Here is a 20,353-nt window from a genome sequence, read left to right as displayed (position 1 = left end):
CTCCTACCAATACATAAGCATTAGGGCTGTGTGAAATTTTCCTGGCAGTTTCTTTTCAACACTGTTTCGACTTGTCTTGAGCTCAAAACAGCAACATTGAAATGAAACGGAGAGCTTTGAAACAGCCTTGAAATGAAATGAGGCAAGTCAAAACGTTTCAAAATTTTCTAAACATTTCGAGTTTTGAAGCTTAAGCTGGGCTTGCCTGCAGGGAAACAGAAACTAAAGTAAGGAAAGGGAGGAGGAAGAGGTGGGGAGTGTGGGGAAGGAGTGGTCTCATTACTGACTGTGTCGCTGGCCAGTGACTGTGAGCCTTCCCTGAGGTCCCTTCCAATCCCAGTGCTCTGGGGGAGGGATGGAAAAAAATGCAAAGAAAGTGGCATTGTTTGAACTGCCCTGCTTTCTGCCTTGGTGTCAGTTGAGTGACACACAGTGTCACCCACCCATGTCATGAGTGTTGCCTATCAGCAGCTAAAGGTGCGGGCCCCCAGAACCCAGACTCCCCCTGCACCTATCTCCTTGACAGCTGGCTGGCTTCGTGGCCTCAGCAGAGGCTAGCATGCCTGCAGCTTTCGCCCTGCTGCGCCTTAATACAGTGTCACCCATATCATGAGTTTTGCTTGTCCACAGCTTGAGGCGCAGTTTCCCCCAAACCCCTGCACCTATCTCCTTGAAACTTGGCAGGCTTTGTGGCCTCAGCAGGGGCTAGCATGACTGCAGTTTTGACCCCACTGTGGCTTAACACATACACGTGACATGAGTTTTTTGCTTTCAAGAATCTAAGGTGCAGTTTCCCTAAACCCCCTGCACCTATTTCCTTGAAACATGGCAGACTTCATGCCCTAAGAAGGGGCTAACATCCCTGCAAGTTTCATTCAAATCAGGCCAGAAATGACAAAGTTATAGGCTGTTTCAATCTTCCTGATTATAGCCCATGGGTGAAACGTCAAAACAGCAAAACCGTTTCGACGAAATGAAACAGAACAGCAGTTTCGAATCAAAATGAAATTCAAAACAAAATGCTGTTCTGTTGAAATGTCAAAATACAAGTCGAAACAGAACGGTGCCATTTCACACAGCATGTTTTAATAAGCATGTTTTATTCCATTATTTAGCTTACAGCGCTTTCAGGGACAAATGCTGCTTCCTTACGATGCACCTAAACTGGGCAAAGAGCCAGCAGTTATTAATTTAACAACTGAATTTAGTGACATAACCTCAAAACATTAAATCAGAGATATAGTTATGATATCCTTTCATGAGTACAGTGATTCTGATGCATGGAATCTGGTTGGGTCTCCATTCTTACCTGTTGACATGGTATGAACCTGACCAATCGGGAGAGTTGTATGTTGTAGGTGGACAGCCTCAGTGATGAGACCAAGTACCCTGCTGCTACACTTTAGACATGTACTTTCTCCACAGACTTCTCTGCCAGGCCTTAGAGGTGTAGAAGTCAGACTCAGAAAGATGGACAGGCTAACAGAGAATGCATATGAGTAAGAGAAAACCTGGGACGTGAAACAGCCAGATTCATAGTAGCGTATGCTGGGAAACATCCTGCTCCCCTAGTTAATCCCTATGGACCTCTCAGGTAGCATGGGTCAGTTTTCAGTCTCCAGTGCACAGAACAGAAACTATTACACTAGCATCTCAGCATGCTAGATAGGATCCCTGTGGTTCATGGAGGCCACCTGAGCTGTATGGGCTTAGCAGTCTTACTTGTCCCATCCCTTCTCCTCAGATGTACAAAGTAGCAAGTTCATCATAAAGCAGTCATTAGCCTATGACTTAATTCAGGTTCTCCATCAGTGCTTGAGCTCCATAGGAGGTTCAGGGGAGGTTACTGTGACCAGCACTTCCTTTGGGGTTATGTGGATGTATATGATACAAAATGATCAAAGCTGTGCACTGTGGGAAGGAAATGCCTGGAAAATAAAGATGAAGTACCATGATGTATCATAGAATCATAGAAAATTAGGCTTGGAAGGGACCTCTGGAGGTCATTTAGTCCAACCCCCTGCTCAAAGCAGGACCATCCTGAACTAGATCATCCCAGTCAAGGCTTTGTCCAGCTGGATCTTAAAAACCTCCAAGGATGGAGATTCCACAACCTCTCTGGGTAACCTGTTCCAGTGTTTTACTACCCTCTGGTAAGACAATTCTTCCTAATATCTAACCTAAACTTCTCTTGCTGGAATTTGAGACCACTGCTCCTTGTTCTGGCATCTGCCACCACTGAGAACAGTCCAGCTCCACCCTCTTTTGAACCCCACTTTAGGTGGTTGAAGACTGCTATTAAATCCCCTCTCAGTCTTCTCTTCTCTAGACTACATAAGCCCAGCTCTCTCAGCCTCTCCTCATAAGTCATGTGCTCCTGCCCCCTCATCATTTTTTTGCCTTCCACTGGACTCTCTCCAATTTGTCCACATTCTTCCTGTAGTGAGGGGCCCAAAACTGAATAAAGTACTCCAGATGTGGTTTCACTGGTACCAAATAGAGGGGAATAATTACTTCCCTTGCCCTGCTGGTAACACTCCTACCAGTGCAGCCCAGTATGCAAAGAAGTATCACCATACTGTGTGTGGTTGTGCTCCCTCCTATGCTGGAATAAGGAAAAAGGAAGAGAATATAAGGAGCCGTAGCTCAGCTGTGCAAGCAATATCCCTTCATTTCTAGGTGGTAACTAAGAGAGTGGTAGAAGGCATCAATGATATCTAAGATGCTGATCAAGATCCATTGCTGCAATATGGAGCACCTAGTCCCAAAACTAAAGTGACTTGTCCTAGGTCAGATTAAAAGTCTGTAGCAAAGTTTGGAATTGAACTAAGGCTTGATTCTAGTGCTCTAATTCCTGAACCCTCCTTTCTGCTGACTTGTTCATGATGGCAAACAGGCACTAGTTTTGTTGTGCATGTGCATATGCATATGCAGTCTCACCTCTCCCAAGCTGACATCCTCCATGCTTCATGCCCTCCACTCTCAAAGAAACAAGTTCTGGTCAGCAAAAATATGTCAGCAAAAGATGCTCTAGGCAGTGTCCCAGCTCCCCATGATAGGTTTTTGCCCCAAATTTAATTTTGCCAAAATGTAGGTAATGTGTATAAGTCCAAGCAACACAGTCATTGAGTTCTTTCCTAATCCTGAAGGATGGCTACACATATCCTGTATGTGCTCCTATCCCAGCTCCCTGTTTTTGTCTCGGATCAGCAGCAAACAAAACCATAATTTGCTCCTGGGATTTCTGCATATGATGATGTGAACCTTAACATTCCTTGAAAAGGGGAAGAGTATAACTAGAGAAGAATCTGAACAAATATTTGGCCTATATGTTAAACTGATACAAGTAGCTGTGATTAAAAGCTTTAATGCTACAGTCATGAGGGTATGGGAAACATCACAATTCTAATGACTTCTACTGAAGTGGTTTATAACACTTGCAACATCTTACTGAATAATATTACAACTAGCCTGGTCACTCACAGTTGCCTGTCATTCCTTCCCACTGTAATGCAGGGACTGGCTAACCAAGTCCCTTCCTGGAAAACTCAAGAAACGTCTTTTTGCCCTTAGCCTAATGTCTGACAAGTAAATTACAGGGTTGACTGAGCATGCTCATCATTCATCCTTCCACTGACATTCGTGTGAAATCTTGCCCTGAGTTCAACAGGATCAGGCTCTTTGAGTATCTCATTCACCTTCCCAAAGGGCACACTGACACACAGGAATATTCTGTAAGCAACCATAGTATTTAACATTTCCATCTCCAAGCTAATTGCTTTGTTATATTTTTCTCCATTACAGAGTAAAATATCTAAAAGGGCTCTCATGTTGCAGGACTTGAAATTATTGCAGTACAGTTTCTTTTCATGGAACAAAAAGAGAAACATACAATGAGCATCTTGAAATACACACCAGAAACTTGAAAATGAGAATATGAAATTGTTCCAAGGAAATGCCATCTGAATTTCCTACTGATGAATTTTCAGCATCCATCCACCCAGACATCATATAAGAGGTCCTGGTCAATCCCATCTAAGAAAGCCATCCTTGAGGTGATTCATACTATTGCCATACTGCTGGCTTTCTGCTAGAAGAATGATATAAGATGCTAATTACAGTTTAGGATTGAGTGGGTATTCATAGCATAAGTGATAAAGCACCTGCAACAGTATTTGGGTGCATATCAAGATCACTGGTCAGGGAAAGAAGTAGGGGAATACCATAGTTCAATTTTGCTAGTGCAGGACTAAAGCTAATTAATGACTTTTAGAAATTGACTCCTGGAAAGACAACGTATCTGAAGAGATCAAGATGGAGACTACCTGGGTATCCTGCATTTATTTCCTCTCATCAGAAAGGAAGCAGAGAAGATAGAGACACCCGAGGAAGGATGCAACCTGTTATCCAAGGAATGCTCTAACAAATGATTATAATGCATAACAACTGGACAATGTGTTGTGCTTCTCCAGCTTGGAATATCCTATTTAGTACTCAGAGTGTGGAAGGGCACAACAGTCCCCACCAGACTAGAAATTATTTGAGAGGACAAGAAATTGCAAAATGACTCAAATGCACCTCATGCAGAAGCTATCAATGTACCTCCTCAAGATAGGGACAAAACATTTCTGGAAGGTGATCAGTATGTTGCAGACACTATCATAAGCTATTTGAGGATACAGTTCAATTTAATTGTTCAGACCACTCAATCTGACAACAATGAGAAAGTCAGTCTTTAATTCTGCAAGGTGTGAAATGTCCTTGATTTCCAACAATTGTGGCAGTAGTTGTGGGATCACTCAGCCCTTACTAGATTTAGCTCTAAATATGAATAGTTCAGTCCTGTGAGGGGTGTAAATGTTCCTATTCTCCATTTTGTCTTTGATAAAAGATAGTTTTACTAGATTCCTCAGAGTCCTCACTACAGATGCCATAAGGAGAGACTGAAAACCTAGTGATTATTTGTCTAGGGGGTTAGCTAAACTGATAAAAGCAACCACTGGAAAGGAATGGATAAGTCAGGTTTAAATGACCTTTTCTACGCAATGTATAGAATCTGTGGAACTCACTGTCACAGGATATAACTGAAGTGAATTGCTTAGTAACTTTCAAAAAAGGATTATTAGGCACCTATATCTAAGATTAGCATCTACAGTCAGTCTAATGAGAGGGAAAAGGACAAGGCCTATTGTTTGTCATGCTTGGTATATTAGCTGAACATGTGATGGAGTCAGTAAGTAATATGCATCCATGATATAGTAATGCTCATTACAGAGGGCAAAGGAGAAACTGCGTTCTCCTGAGAAGCTTCCAGTCTGAGCTACTGTCAGAGACCTACTGGAGCTAGCCTATTGGTGTCTTGAAAAATAAATATAGGCAAGAGATTTTCAGCATGTAAAAGAGCAGCTTTGAATAGCTGGAAAAGAACTGAAATTTATTTTAAAAGTCACTGAAGCTACATTGGGCCAGAATGCTATCAATAAGCAGATTTTGAGCAGGAGATCATACTGGGATCACCATTTTCAGTCAGTAAAAAAAAAAAAAAGTGTCACTCAGAGCGGAACTGATCTCATTTTCATACTTACACCACACATTTTTTATAAACTAGATGGCAGAAATTCCATCCGTTCCTTCCCCGTTCGCTATGATTATTGCTCTTTTTGTTTGGTTTGTAAGGAGATTTTGGAAGGCAATACCTGTGTATTCCTGGGATGACCTGTACAGCCGAGTTTAAATGATTTCATTAACAATGGACGTTAGAGATACTCTGACATCAAAAAGCAAACCAACCTACTGAATGATGCAATGACATCAACATAACTTGAAAACAAATCCAGAGTGCATCATTTGGGTATTAATGCTGGGTATTGTTGGTTGAAACATTACTCTTTTACATGGAGCAAAAGCTCTTCAGATGGTATAAATCAATGCACCTGCATTAACCTCAGCAGAGTACATCAGTTTATACCAAGTGTCTGACCCAGCATCTGTTTGATGTAGCTACATTTTAGCTTAAATAAGATTCTAAATAATTGGCAACAAAAATAAGCTGTTTGGCAAATAAGGAATAACATGTTCCAACCATATGCAACTGCTCCCTTTTGAGCTGGCATTTAAAATGTGCAGGTTTCCCTCGCTTTATGCAGGTTCTGTATGTGCAAATTCGCTCTTATGCAATGACCGTTTTTATACCAAAAATTTGTTATATGTGCGGTAAATTCACTTTTATGCGATTGGTGTGGTGGAAGCCCACAGTCATCTGCTTTGTGCAGTGCATTGTAGGAGCGATGTGCACCAAAATATAGTCTCCTGTGTGGATCTGTGCTCCTTGCTCATTGTCTTCAACACGTATTTCTGTAGTTGCCATCCTTATTATAACAGTGCCCTGTGCTTGTGTGCACTGCCTGCTGTTGGTGAGCACCAAAACTGTCTTGTAAAAGTGGTTGAAATGGGTCTGGGGGGGGGTCAGTATAGTCGAGGTCTTGGAATGTATCCCTATTTGTTACATTGTAAGTGGGTTCCCTTTATGTGCATTCTAGTTATGCACCATTTTCCAGGAACGCATGTACAGCATAAAGTGAGAAAAACCTGTAAATTCTTAAGAAAGTAAAATGTGCACTATTAGCATTTCCTTTTTCCTACCTGTGGAATAATTTGTTTTGATTGCCTTAAGAAGTCAGACCACATGACTGAAGTCGGCTAGAATGCTGTCTGTCTGTCTCAGAAGAGGCTCCAGTTCACATTTCAGCCAATCTCAGGCTTGCAAACTGTACCACTAAGATTTATTTTTTTTAAATAACGTCAGTTGTCTTATTCTGGTCTAATTCCCCTGCAGAAGCATTATATTTGTTTTTATTCTCAAGCTATTCTATTTCATCAGAGAAGAGTACTTTGTGGATTCTGGTATGTATAATATTATTCCTTTAGGCAGATATACAGTTTGATCACCATTATAAGAAAAGCAATAGGGATTTCTGGTTTCAGATGCTTGACTGTGGGTAATGATCATGCTGTGCAACTTGTGGGGGAGGCAACTTGTGTAGAAAGGTTCTCTGAAGCCACCTTTGTGCTTTCCTGATCTCAGGTTGGCTGTGTCAAGCCAGTGCCTGAGACTAGCTTAACAGGCCATTAACAGGGATATAAGGAAACCCTCATCATGTTAGCTTCGGGGTAGGGGTTGACAGAAGAGCAGCTGCATCAGTTCAGTATGCTAGAGTGATCCTCCTGTGGCCAGCTATGCCAGCTTCAGGACCGCTTTGCATCATCAGTATTAAGTGGCTGCAGCACAAGGGAGAATGTGTGACCAAGATAGTAATGTGTGCCAACAAGATTTCAGCCTGCATTACTTTGGCTAGGAGAGAAAGGTAAAAGAAAGGAATAATGTTTTTAAGCTCTAATACTGGAAGGAAAGTTAGATCTATTGTTCACATTAACAGACTCCTATATTTCTGTTACTAGCAGTCCTTGAAAAGTTCTTCCTAAAGTTCTTATATACCTCCTATAGTTCTGTTACTGCCAGTGGATGTGTTTTTTGGTACTTCATCCCAATGCAAGAAAACACTTTGCTGTCCGATTCAATAAGGCCATACTCAGTTCCGCGAACTTACGTAACCAGTCCTACTGGAATACAAGGGACTACTCGCATAAGGAAAGTGGGCAACATCCAGACCAAAATATCTAATACTTGCCAGTTTGCCTTGCCATAATATAACATCTTCCATATTGCTATTCTTTGTATTATAAAAACATGATTAGAAGTTCCAATGGAGAGAGCAACCTCACTAATCTAGGCACTGTGTAGACAGAATTGTCCCTGCCCTGAAGACCTTACTATGTAAGGAGACAAGAAAAGCAAAAGATGGTAGAGGAAAGTCAATTCAAGTTACTTGCCCAAGGTCACACAGTAGATCAGTGGCTGAAATGGGAACAAAACTCACATCTCATGACTCCCACTTGGACACGCCATCTTCCCTTTCCTTCATCTGCTATAAACTGCCTCAGCTATGAAACTAGAGAAAAGTCACTATGGTAATGTAATGGAGAACTGCATAGCAATGTCTTTTCTGATATAAAGTTCAGCAAACACAAACTTTCTTCAAAAATCTATTACCAACACCAACTTTTCTGCAAAGATGATGTTGATAGCATCTTTGCACAGATGAAGGGAGCTGGAGGCAAAGGTATTCCTTTAAGAATCACTGACCCAGCTGCAAGATCTTGGAAACAAAGCTGAATTGTCTTATGCATTTCCCCTGATAAGTCATTGTAAAATGTGCTGTCCTTAGGGAGATCTTAAGATCCATTAGGAGATGCTGAATTTCATTCTGAAGTGTAAATTGCTATGATTCAGGTGCCAAGCAATTTCTTCCTTACTCTCCCAGGGAAGGAGGAATACTGCTGGTGTGCAAGAGGAAGCTCCTCTATTTTCCTACCCATCAGAACAGAAAGCTGTCTCTCATTTGATCCCACCTAGAGGTAAACCCCTTAGCTAGAATGTCTGCACTGATGAACACCTTGCATCCTCCACAGACAAAATAAGACCACATCCATTCATGTGCTCAGTCCTATCATATCAGACCAGCCTGTACCGGGAAGAGGAAACTCTGAATACCACTGAAAAAGATGCATCTGTGTGAGCTGATTTAAACCAATGATACTTTAACAACATGGCTGCTTAGAGAGCCCTGGACCTGATTTACAGAAGTGCTGAGCACATCAATTAGCTCCTGTCAATTTTTACTAGAATTTTAGATACTTAGCATATCTGAAAATCAGGTTCTGAATGGACTGTTGCCTTTGATACTGCAGTGGCATTTCTAGTCACAGATTATAAAACCAAAACAAACCATGACATTCATGTAATCCAGGGGCACTCAACTCCTGTCCTGCAAGCCAGATCTGGCCTCTGGAACCACATCACCTGGCCCACAGGGCCTCTGGGTCTGGAAATGTGTTGGTAGGGAGTGGTGCAGGTGCTAATTGCTCTTCTCCTGTTGTCAAATTTCTGGACCCCTGTGGAGCCCCAAGGGCCAGATAATGTGGCCCTTCACATCATCACAGGCTGGATCCAGACATGCAGGGTTGGCTTAGTACACTGAATTCCACTCACAGACTGACGCCACATGGGATTTGGCTCACAGACCAACTCTGTGCCACCCATTTGGCCCACAGGGCTGGAAGATTCATTGCCACTGATGGAGTCTGATGTTCTACTTAACAAAGCCCATCAGCGTTCCAAATATCTCAACCCTATGCTGATTTGCCTCCTTCTAATACCTTCCAGTCTTTCCATATCTGGTGTGAATTGTTTCAATTGCCTGGTCCTGGCTACCGGTTTACTTGTTCTATACCAACAAGTCAGTGTCTCCCACTGGCAGTAAGCAGCAGCTGTGAACGTGCAGGACAATTAACCTATTGTGTAATAATATTGTGTGTGTCTACATGAGATATTTACTGCACAGTTGACTAATTAGGTGCGTAGTAAACATTGCATGTCTACATATGAGCTCCTATTAGGCTGTAGTAAACTAATTTATTCCAAAGCAGGTAAATACAAGTAAATACAAGTACTATCCTGCTGCAGAGTAAAAAACTCCACAGTAGCGCACATGTAGACACTGCCCCAGGTGGCTGGGGCTTAACAGTGCTTCAGTGTGGGGGCTCCCTGCCAGCTAGCCCAACATTGAAGCACCCTTGTGCCCCAGTTAGCCCCTCCACAGCACATTGAGCTGTGGGGAACAGCCCTGGCCTGCCAGGCTGACCGCTTGGGTCCCCTGCCAGCTGAAGCTGATGCAACCCAGCTCAATATGCTGTGCATGAATAAACTCCAGAGCTTATTGTGCCTGGGAGCAATACACTCCAGAGCAATAAACTCTGGAGTTTATTCATACTCATTAATTGTATATGTAGATGCACCCATAGGGAGCAAATTTTGGGATACAGAATTTTTACTTTTAACACCTTTCTCAAACTACCTACCTATAATAAAAGCTAGTACCTGGCCACTAAGTGGCAGAGGATGCGGTTTCCATTAAGCACAGGACTACCTGGGAATGCAATTAACTAGGGGAGCAGATACACCATCATTATACCAGTGTAGCTTCTACTATTATATAGTTACTTATCAGTCCCTGAAGAGCAACTGTACTGTAGAGTTAAGTGACTTACACTAGTCTAAGCCTGTGCATTGTGTATCTACCACACTTTTACTACCGACTAAAGTCAATTTACTCCATAGTAGCTATGTTGTGTGTCCACACTCTTGGTCCTTATTCCAGTGCAATCAGTGCTATTAAATCAGGAACTTCTGCTTAATCTTTGAAAGGTCATACCCTGTGGCATCCTAAGAGGAGTTCATTGTAAAACTAAAAGTATAAAGAGTGTGGTTACAGCAGGAGACTGAGAGCCAAGACTCTGAGATTCTGTTCCTAGTTCTGCCACTGCAGTTTCAACCATACAGTCTTTTGTCCCACCATTTTCTTTAAACTGGTTGTAATACCAGATGGGCTTGTGAGGCCAGCATTTGAACAGTGCTTTGAAATACTTGGATGCAAAATTCCAGAAAACAACTGTTAAGTGTTATGACTGATTATCAGTGTTGTTTGTTGTTATTCAAATTCCAGTTATACCTACAGCCCTAACTAGATCAGAGCTCTACCACATGTCCAGAAGGTACCTTTCCCCAAAGAACCAAGTTTAAGATGGTTATATATCTAAGGCACTTCTATAACCCTCATCTCTGGTGTAGCTATATACCTCATTTTTATTGATGATCTTCACAACACCCCTCTTAGAGCAGTGATATCATGCCCATTATATAGAAAGGAACATAAAGGCACAATATAGATTAAATAACCCAAGATCATACAAGAAATGTGTGATGGGGTAGGGAATTGAACCCATCTCTTTTGAGTCCTAGGCTAGCACCTTGAACCCAGGAATGTTCTAATATTATAAAAGCCTAAGTCCATCTGCCTGTCCATAATGCTTTATACACACTCTGATTGGCTGACAAACAGCACAACAAGCTGTTGAGTGCAAACAAGCGCTCAAACAGGAGATGGCAGCAGTGGAGCCCTGCCATGATGGTGGGGAGCCAGGGCAGGGGGTGAAGCCAGTGCATCTGGCCTGCCCCGCTCCCCCTGCTCCCTGGAGGCAGGAGCAATGGAGCAGATGAAATGGGGGGTGGTGCCCAGCAGCGCTGGCCTTGCCCCCCCTGCCCTACTCCCTGTAGGTGGCACTGATGGAGGGGGGGGGGCTGGGGTCAGGACTTCATGGGGGGAGCAAGGCCACTGGCAGGCACACCAGTGGCAGTGGTGGGGGGACCGAGTCTGAGCCAGGGGAGAAGCTGGCTCACCACAGTGGTGGGAGGGAAACAGCAGGCTGGACCTGACACAGCACCATGCAGCAGCAGCTGGGGGAGGGGAGGAGCAAGCCTCCTTCCTACCTTGAACTCAGGCCTAGGCCCACTCCTCCCTTCCCCCCCCAATCAGCTCCAAGCCCACTCTTCCCATTCCCCCACCGCTGCTGGGTCAGCCTGGGCCCACTGCTCCACCCTGCCACAGCAAGCTGGCTTCTCCCCACCCTTGGGCCCAGTCCTCCCCCACATAGGGCATGGGCCCACTCCTCCCCTCCCCCCGCTGCTGCGGCAGAGAGGTGGGGAGCAGGCCCAGACCTGAAGCAGCAGGAGGTAAAGGGGGAGTGGGCCTGGATGGGGGGAGCTATGGGGCTCCATCCCCACATGCCCCCCACATCATTCCCGATGGCCAATTGGCTAGTGTATTAATAAGAATACAAATTAATGCATTGGTATTTTTTGCAGCCCATGGTCTCCTATTAAAAAAATAACATAAAATAACATTCAGGGGCCTCTTGACATTCTACATATTTTAAAACTGAATTAATTCCTTGTTTATTATTTAAAGTGAAGTTATTGAGATGCATTTATCAATGCTAAATTTATTTTTTTGTTTGAAAATAAGATAAAATACTTTCATATTTTGCAAAATAGCATTGTTTCAGAGACACTATAATATCTTATGGAACATAATAAGAGCTGTTAAATATTTATCAGCACATAAATATTTTTAAAAGATCTGTGACTAGTTATTGATGGGGTTTCATGTCAGTGCTCGAGAGAACTCCCTTCCTCTTTGTGGGTAATAAAGAAGAAAAAGGATCGAAAGGCAGGAAGCTAGAGGAGAGAGTCTGTTGGGGGAGAGAATTTATTATCTTTATTTATTTGTACTATGATAGCACCTGCAGATTCCAGTTATGATCAGGGCCCTGGAGTGCTAGGATTTTCACAAACAGCTTATAATTTAGATAAGACAAAGACCGTCCTTGGGTGAAAGGGAAACAGGCACAAAGAAGGAAAGTGACATGCCCAAGATCATCCAGAGCCAGTCAGCGGTAGAACAGAGAATAGAGCCTAAGCCTCCTGATCCCAGGCCTCCTAACCCCAGGCTAGACCATTTTGTCTCCTAAGGAGTTTATTCCTCTTAGATTCATATTTAATGAAGATGCTTTGAGCATGGCTAACCCCCACTCCGCATAGAAGACAGAGGTCTCGGTTATCTGCAGAGCACTATCCATCTTTTTTCTCCAAGCAGCAAAACAGGCTCCATGTGGCTGAGGTCAGGCCACAGAGTAAGATCAAGACCAAAGACAGTAGTGAATATAATTCTCCCCACAACAAAGCGTTTATTAGAAAAGGTTAATATCATCTGGGCCTCAGTTGCCTTCCCCTCTGCAATAGCAGCACCGCTTGTGGCCAGGGGAGTCCCTGTTAGAGTATTCACAATGCAGACAGCTCCCCAGTGTTTGGAAGGAACCACTGTGGACCAGAGCTGCTACAAAGGCCTGAAGCATTAATGGAGATGCACTGGCCACTGATCCCTGGGAAATTATGCACATCCCAAGAAACTGGCGGACTTGGAGCAAGGCTCACTGGATCTGTTCTATGATAGGGAGATTCCTTACTTTGTGGAGTGCTGTAAGGAAAATCTCCACAAAGGCATCATTGCTAAGGCTTCTCCCTGTGTCCCTTCTCATGGGTTTTACTATATGTAGGTGAGTTCTGCCCTCTCAGTTTTATATTACTGAATAAAGGGAAGTTGGTTCTTACTGGCCCATCTTGCTCCCATGAACACTGGTACACATGAAGCTGATTTCAACCCTGATGTCAAGAGAGTGACACCAGTGTGAGTGAGATAAGAAACAGACTTCTGTTTTAAATAGCCATCCAGTTTATCAAAGTTATATGAAGAATGCATACTATTCAAACTGGTACTGTACAATGGATGTTCCTAGCAGCTTGAAATGCAGGTAAGGAGGGATTTTCCCTGTCTCAAAGAGCTTGCAGAAACTTTATCCCATTCTTGTTTAAAGAAACATTCAAAAGAAGTTGTTTTCCACCCAGGAAGGATTGAAACTTTCAGTGAAATGAGAGTGACAACACAATCCTGGGTTCACCCTAGTTTAATCCAATGTAGAAAGGAAAAACTTAGATTTATATTCTCCCCATATTTTTGTCTATTCTTGACTGACAGAAAAGCAGTGTTCAAAATGGCATTAGAAACTTGTCTAGCATAATTCAGGTTCACATGAACAAGGATTTAATGATTACCACATCTAAGGTCAAGACTGATCCTCCCCTTTATAAGGGACATTGTCATTTCCTCTTAGGATCTGGACTGGCTTGTGCTTCATGGGAATTCTTCTGGTCATTTGCAAATGCAGTCACATTTAAGAAATTGGAAATGTGAGCACATCATTCAGTGCATGGAATTTACCAACCGTGTTTTGAGAAGAGATCATTTGATTAAGATAGTATTTGCAGTCCAGTCATTTTTGGAAATCCTATTTTGAAAACTCAAGAGATTAAAATAACAAAAAAACCCCTCTCTAGTTCCTTCCTGTTCCTTCTCTCTGGCTTACAAAAATTGGTCCCTTTATCTTGGAAGCCTATTTACATAATTTAACAGACTTCAGTGGCTTTCCTTCAGATGGGCTACTTTGAACAATCAAAGAGCAGCTTTCTGGGATTTTTAATTGCTGGCGTTTGCTTTAAGATGTAATACAGGGAGTTTTTACTTTGGGCATCTGAGTCCTTTTTATTTCTTTCAGCTTGAAATATGTTTTTCTACCAATCTGTTGGTTGGGATACAATAACAAGTTCTCCTCATTAGTAGATGTATGTATGAATAAATGTGGCAAAAAAATTGCTTCCAATTAGACAAAAATGACAGCATAGCAGTGATTCATTGTCATTATGAATATGAACAGGAAGGAATTATATTCTGGTCACCAAATTGCATCTGATGCTACAATCTCACTGATTTATTTATTGATTTTACTGTCTGGAAGTAAAATCTACTTTTAAATGGGGTAGGGGAAATCTAGGATAAACTTAAAAGCACCTAAGTGGCTGAAGCTCCTAAGAGACTTAGGTGTCTTTGAAATTTTTATTACTAAAATCTTTTTCTCTCACAATAACAAGTTTAGCAAATAGGACCATAAAATAAAACCAACACGGAATAGACTAGAAAGCTTGTATGCATATGGATGTTGCAGATGTAATTATTAGTAGATGTTAAAGGTTCACTATCAAGAAAAAAAAATATCAGAGAGTCAGAGAGGACCACTCTATCCCAATGGGGAAATCTGTGGGACAGTGTATAGTAAGGAAAGAGGAAAACTGCTCCTGGTTCCTCTTGTGACATTCCCCACAACATGCCCCTTCTGGATTTGCAGCATGAACAGATATTGAAGCCTATGAAGAAATCTGTGCTTCTCTCTACCTCCTCCAGTTTCTAGACTGCTCCTCTCCATTGGATCGATGGGTTTTTTTTGGATGCCCAAGTGTTTTTATAACTAGCAGCTACCTCTAGTACTCATCACAAAGACAGCTTACACAGCCAAGGGGCAGGGCAAGATGCTCAAAATAAAGCTACAGTAACTTTTGTGGCCATTCCCTGTACATCTGGAGGTGCACAGTTTGTACTTTACCCTTAATTCCCCCAGCCTTATAGATGTGACCTGGGGAATTCAGGAAGGGGGAGTACTGTGAAGATGATGGATCCTTCTACCTTTCTGGCTGTAGTCTGAGAAGTGAGATGCAGGGGAGAGGGGAGGAATGGAAGTGGCCCAGGAAAGACCTACTTTTGTAGATTGCCAGAGGCTCTTTGATACCAACTGAAGCAAGGCTGCAACTAGACAAGCACAGGCCTCTTATACATGACTAAACTGGTTAAAAAAACAGCAACACTTTTTTTTTTTTTTTAAATCAAAAAGATCAGTTAATTCAAATTAAAATGAGGCATGATACAGAGCAGGCTATGAAGAATTTTTCTTAAAAAAAAAAGTCAAAAAAGTCAAAATGGAGCACAACTGCATTTTTTTCCAGTTCAAATAAATTTGTCATTTGAAATTTAAGGTGAATTACAAAAAAAAAAAGGTTTTGACCTGAACCCAAACCATTTTCAGTTTGCAAAACTTTTCAAGATTTCTTCATTGTCGTCAAGGTCTGTTCATGCAGCAAATCCAGAAGAAACACGTTGTGGGGAATGCCACAAGAGGAATCAGGTGCAGTTTTCCTCTTTCCTTCCCATATACTTCCCTACAGATTTCCCCATTGGGATAGCGTGGTCCTCTCTGGCTCTGTGATTATTTTTTCTTGCTAGTGAACCTTTAATATCCACTAATAATTAGATCTGTGACATCCATATGCATACAAGCTTTGTAATCTCTTCCATATTGGTTGTATTTTATGATTCTATTTGCTAAACATCTGTTATTGTGAGAGGAAAAGATTTTAGCGATAAAAATTTCAAAGACATCTAAGTCTCTTAGGAGCTTCAGCCACTTAGGCATTTTTAAAATGTTTACCCTAGATTTCCCCTACCCCATTTAAAAGTAGATTTGACTTCCAGACAATAAAAAGGTGTGTGGGGAGTGGGGGGAAGAAGGGGAGGGTTTTATTCTGATTTGGGATGGGACAGATTTCAGCAACCTCAAATATTCATCCCACAGGAATATCTATTTCCCATTTAACTCTAGAGGTAATGCTGTCTTTTAGGCATGCTCAATAAAAAAAAAAATTCTTGCAATTCTGCCTCCTTGCTGCCACACTTTATTGTAATGAAAGATTGGGAGAACACCATGCAATTCTGGTTATACATAAACAGTTTTTCCAGTGTTACAGCCTAGATCACTCTAAAATTTGAACATACTTTTTCATCACCATTACAGAGTGGTGAAAATTCTCCTCAAGAATTAAGCCAGGCTGGCAGCTGGACTTTGGTTCCTCATCCGTTTTGCTTCCTGGTGCCCGTGCATTAGCAGGATGCTGCTGTGTTGGGGTTAACTGTGCTAGAGGGGAATGATTTAATTAAAAAGCAAACACACACTTGTCAGCTGGAAATTTGCCAGTGTTGGCATTGTTTTGTCAGTGGGGCTCCACAGATTATTTTTTTCCTTTGACATTGGTTATACATTTTGTCCTTTATGGCATTGCTTTGCTTTTTTACAAAAAAAAAGGAAGTCAACTGTGATGCATCTGTGATGTAGAGAGAGACCCTTCAGCCACCAAATCCCCTTCATGCCTTATTAGAGAGCTGTTCTTAGCACCACAGGGGGTAAGCCTGATCATGAGGTCTTTTCAAAACAATGGCTCCATCCTTCATGCCTACAGAATTGTATAACTCTCTCAGAGGTTTACCTTTTTTCCAGCATTGCATGCCACTGATGGAAGCTAAGCATATACCACACTACATTTCTCTAAGTATTAACTTGAAATAAAAATGATTTGGGGTTGAATGGCACTACTGTCTTGACTAAGGTAAGCATTTATGGTCCTTAATGGCTAATGTTTGAGATCCTTCAATTGTTTTTTAACTGAGGATTTTCTTCTGAATCTTTCACTTAATTCCATAATGTTATGTGTTTGCACAGTTCTTCTTTGTCTGTATTAACACACATCTGGAATACCAATCAAACAAAGCTGTTTTCCCTTAGAGTAAAAAAAAACAAACATTCTGTTCACATTAGAATTTATATAGTAAAACACTCCAAACTCCCTCTCCCCCCTCTTTTTAAACAAAGCCTAAGTTTTTTCAGAGCTATTATGATGTTTATCAGAACTATTAATGTCATTAGGTATCTAGCAGTATTGGGTATTGTACATACATATGTAAATAAAACCATACTTAACTGTTCTTAAGGCTCTATTCCTTCATTTGACAAAGTAGAGCCTTATTCAGGTCACTGGGGTGTCATGTGGTTGATGGGGCTTGCCAAGGTGTTATAAATTGCAGGATCAGGGCTTATGGTTATAACACAATCACAACTGCCTGAAAGGAGGTGCCTATCAATGACTCTTCACCTCCAATTTATGTAATTGGTGAGAAAGGACCTAGTGGAAATAGTGCACCAATCAGATAAAGACCCTGGATCTAATCTTCCAGTTTCTATGCAGGTACACCATCTACAGAGATTAGCTGGAATTTAACTAGAGGAAAAGTCAACAGAATCCAACTTCATGAGCAAAAATTTGACTACAAGGTTTTATTTTCGCATCTTGTCTTTTGCCTAATTTGTAGCACATTTTTAAGAAGAAATACTTTCTCTGATGCTGAAGAAAAAAATGTTTCCTGTAAGGTTTATGAAGCCTATTTATTTATCTGAGAGTTGAAGACAGTGTCTTGCATCTCTTGACTGCATCTTTAGTTAGATGTCTGAAAAACATTTCCACAAAGCAGTACTATGCTAGTCTTTGTTTAGGATGAAGCCAAAGGAGTCCTATAAACTAAAGACCAAATCCTGTTTGCTTGACTCATGTGACTAATCCGACTGGTTTACATGACTAAGGAGAGCAAGAACTCAAAACCCTTAAACCTTAATCACAAAAGTGATCCTTACTGGCTATCTCATTTTTTTCAGTCCTTTCTGAAGCCAGGCTTCCTACTGGAATAAGTGTGGGCTGGCAGTGCAAGTACAAGCTGTAGAACAGGGTCCTAATTTATGATATATGCCATGATTTCAAGGACAGCAGGAACCTTTTATAGATGTGTAGCCAGACTTTCTGCATAACACAAGCCAAAGAAAGTCAGCCTCTTATTTCTGTTACAGGCCCATAACTTCTTTTTTGAAATATTGCATATCTTAGAGCAGAATATCTAAGTCTTGACACAGACTTCAAATGATGAAGAATTCACCACAACATTAAGTTATTCTACAGGTTAACTAGCCTCTCATTTCTGGTCTGAATTTGCCTGGCTTCAGCTTCAACCTTTGGATGTCATGGCTTTTTCTATCCAGCTAAGGAGCCATTGCCTACCACAGTTGTACCCTGTATAGATAGATACTTGTAAACCATGATCAGGTCACCTGTTACCTTCTTTTAACTTACTAAAAACACCTGCCTATTTAGTTTATCTCACTATAAAGGATGTTTTCCAGAATCCCTCTCTTTCCTGCAGCTGTTTTATCAGTCCTCTCTAATTTGTTCTCTTTTCAAATGTGGACGCCAGTAACGGACACAATATTCCAACAAGAGTCTTGCTAATGCAATATACAAAAGTCATGCCTGCTATTGTTGCTTGATATTTCCTTGCTTGTGCAGCCAAGTATCATATTTGTGCTTTTAGTTGCATCACACTGGGATCTCATGTTCAGATGATTATCTATTATCACCTCTTTTCAGAATCACTGCTTTACAATATATATGTCCCCCATCTTTTACAAACAATCTGCATTCTTGGTTTCTAGATGTATGACTCTGCATTAGGCTTTTCAAGTGAGCCAACCTTGACTAGCAATTCAGCTCAGCCCGCATAACTGACCTAGTCCCTTCATCAGTTACTACTCCACCATTTTTTGTTCACTGCAAATTCTACCAGCATTGATTTCTATAGTTTCTTCCAGGTCATTGATAAAGATATTGAACAGAATTTAGGCCAAAACCAGATCTCTATGGGAATGCCCTAGGAACACCCGCACTAGAAGATAATTCCGTATTTAACTGATATCTTGAAAAGTAATCAAAATCAAATTTTAATCCACTGAATATGGGCTGCACTGATTGTTTGGTTCTCTTTTATCAGCATGTCATGCAGGACTTGAGCAAACATATTAGAGAAGTCTGTTCAGTCAACACTGTTACCTTCACAGATTTGTTTAAAAAAAACTGATGTTTAAATATTTTTTGCTGCTCAGTTTTGTTCATAACTATTTTACCTTTTGGGACTAGGCCTTATTAAAGCACTGTGCGAGCACATCTGGTATTGCTCAGGACCAGGTTCTGTTGGCACACAGTGAATGAATTTAGACTGTGATTGTTTGCAGCTAACCGTAAATTTTTAGTTTAGTGATCACTTCATCATAATCGGCCAGGATGAGGTCCAATCCATAACTAAACATGCATTAGTACCAATATCTTTTTGTACTGAGAAATGTATTCATAGCTTTCAGAAACTCCAAGGATGTCTAATATGCTGCTCCTCCTGTATTTGTAACTGAGTTTTCAGTTGATATAGGGTCCCCTAAGCCTGCCAGCTTCTGCTCATGTGAACTATCAATAACCAAGCAGGTAATGATTTTGATGTTGGGGGCCACACCCCTTCCCTCTGCCTGTTCTCTCTCTAACCAGAGATTTCAACATTCCAGTCATGCATTGTTACTGAAACCTATGGGGGTGCATCCATCATCTCACATTTATTTTCAGCAATGAGTGTTTCCATTTCCTTTTGGATGTCGGGCAGGCATCTTGGGTTTTAGTGGGTTCTGTGCCTGGTGCTTTATTCTCTGTTTAAAAGAGCCCTTGCATTTACATCCTAGACCCTGTCTCCTCACTTGCCAGACAGATAGGAAATGGAAGTGCTGCAGAGACACTGGGAGAGACCTCAATACGCAATAAGTGGTATGATGTGCACTCCTAGCCAGATAACAGACCTTGAATCTGTGTGTGTGTGTGTTTATCATTATTTGTCTGTGTGTGAGGTCTTGACTCTGTGTGTGCATATGTATCAGGTCCTCTGTATGTGTGTGTGATGCCTTGATACATACATACACGCACAAAGAATCATGATGTGCGTGTGTCCTTGATGTGGTGTGTGTTTGTGTGTGTGAGACAGAGAGAGAGAGAGAGAGGCCTTGACTCTGTGTGTATGTGTGTGTCCAGGGGCCCGGGCCACGCCAGGGGAAATGAAAACAGGAGGCTTCCTAACCACCGCACGAATCTGCTTCCCCACCCCTCCGTCCTGCCTGCAGCCCTGGCAGCGGGCCTCCGTGCCCCGTCTCCCCGGGGCTCGCTCCAGGGCGGCGCCCCAGGGGCCCCGCTGGGCCTGACCGCCCC

General features: G+C 41.9%; 1 protein-coding gene across 1 annotated transcript in view; it reads right to left on the bottom strand.

Moving 5' to 3' along the window:
* Positions 1-20,353, bottom strand: part of NMNAT2 (nicotinamide nucleotide adenylyltransferase 2) — a 135,378-nt gene that overhangs the window by 114,392 nt on the left and 633 nt on the right. The window lies entirely within an intron of this gene.

Source organism: Gavialis gangeticus, unplaced genomic scaffold (assembly GCF_001723915.1).
Source record: "Gavialis gangeticus isolate Ggan-Ray unplaced genomic scaffold, GavGan_comp1, whole genome shotgun sequence".
NCBI classification, from domain to species: Eukaryota; Metazoa; Chordata; order Crocodylia; family Gavialidae; genus Gavialis; species Gavialis gangeticus.
The sequence above is the reverse complement of the archived record's forward strand: the minus strand, read 5'-3'. Positions and strand labels throughout refer to the sequence as shown.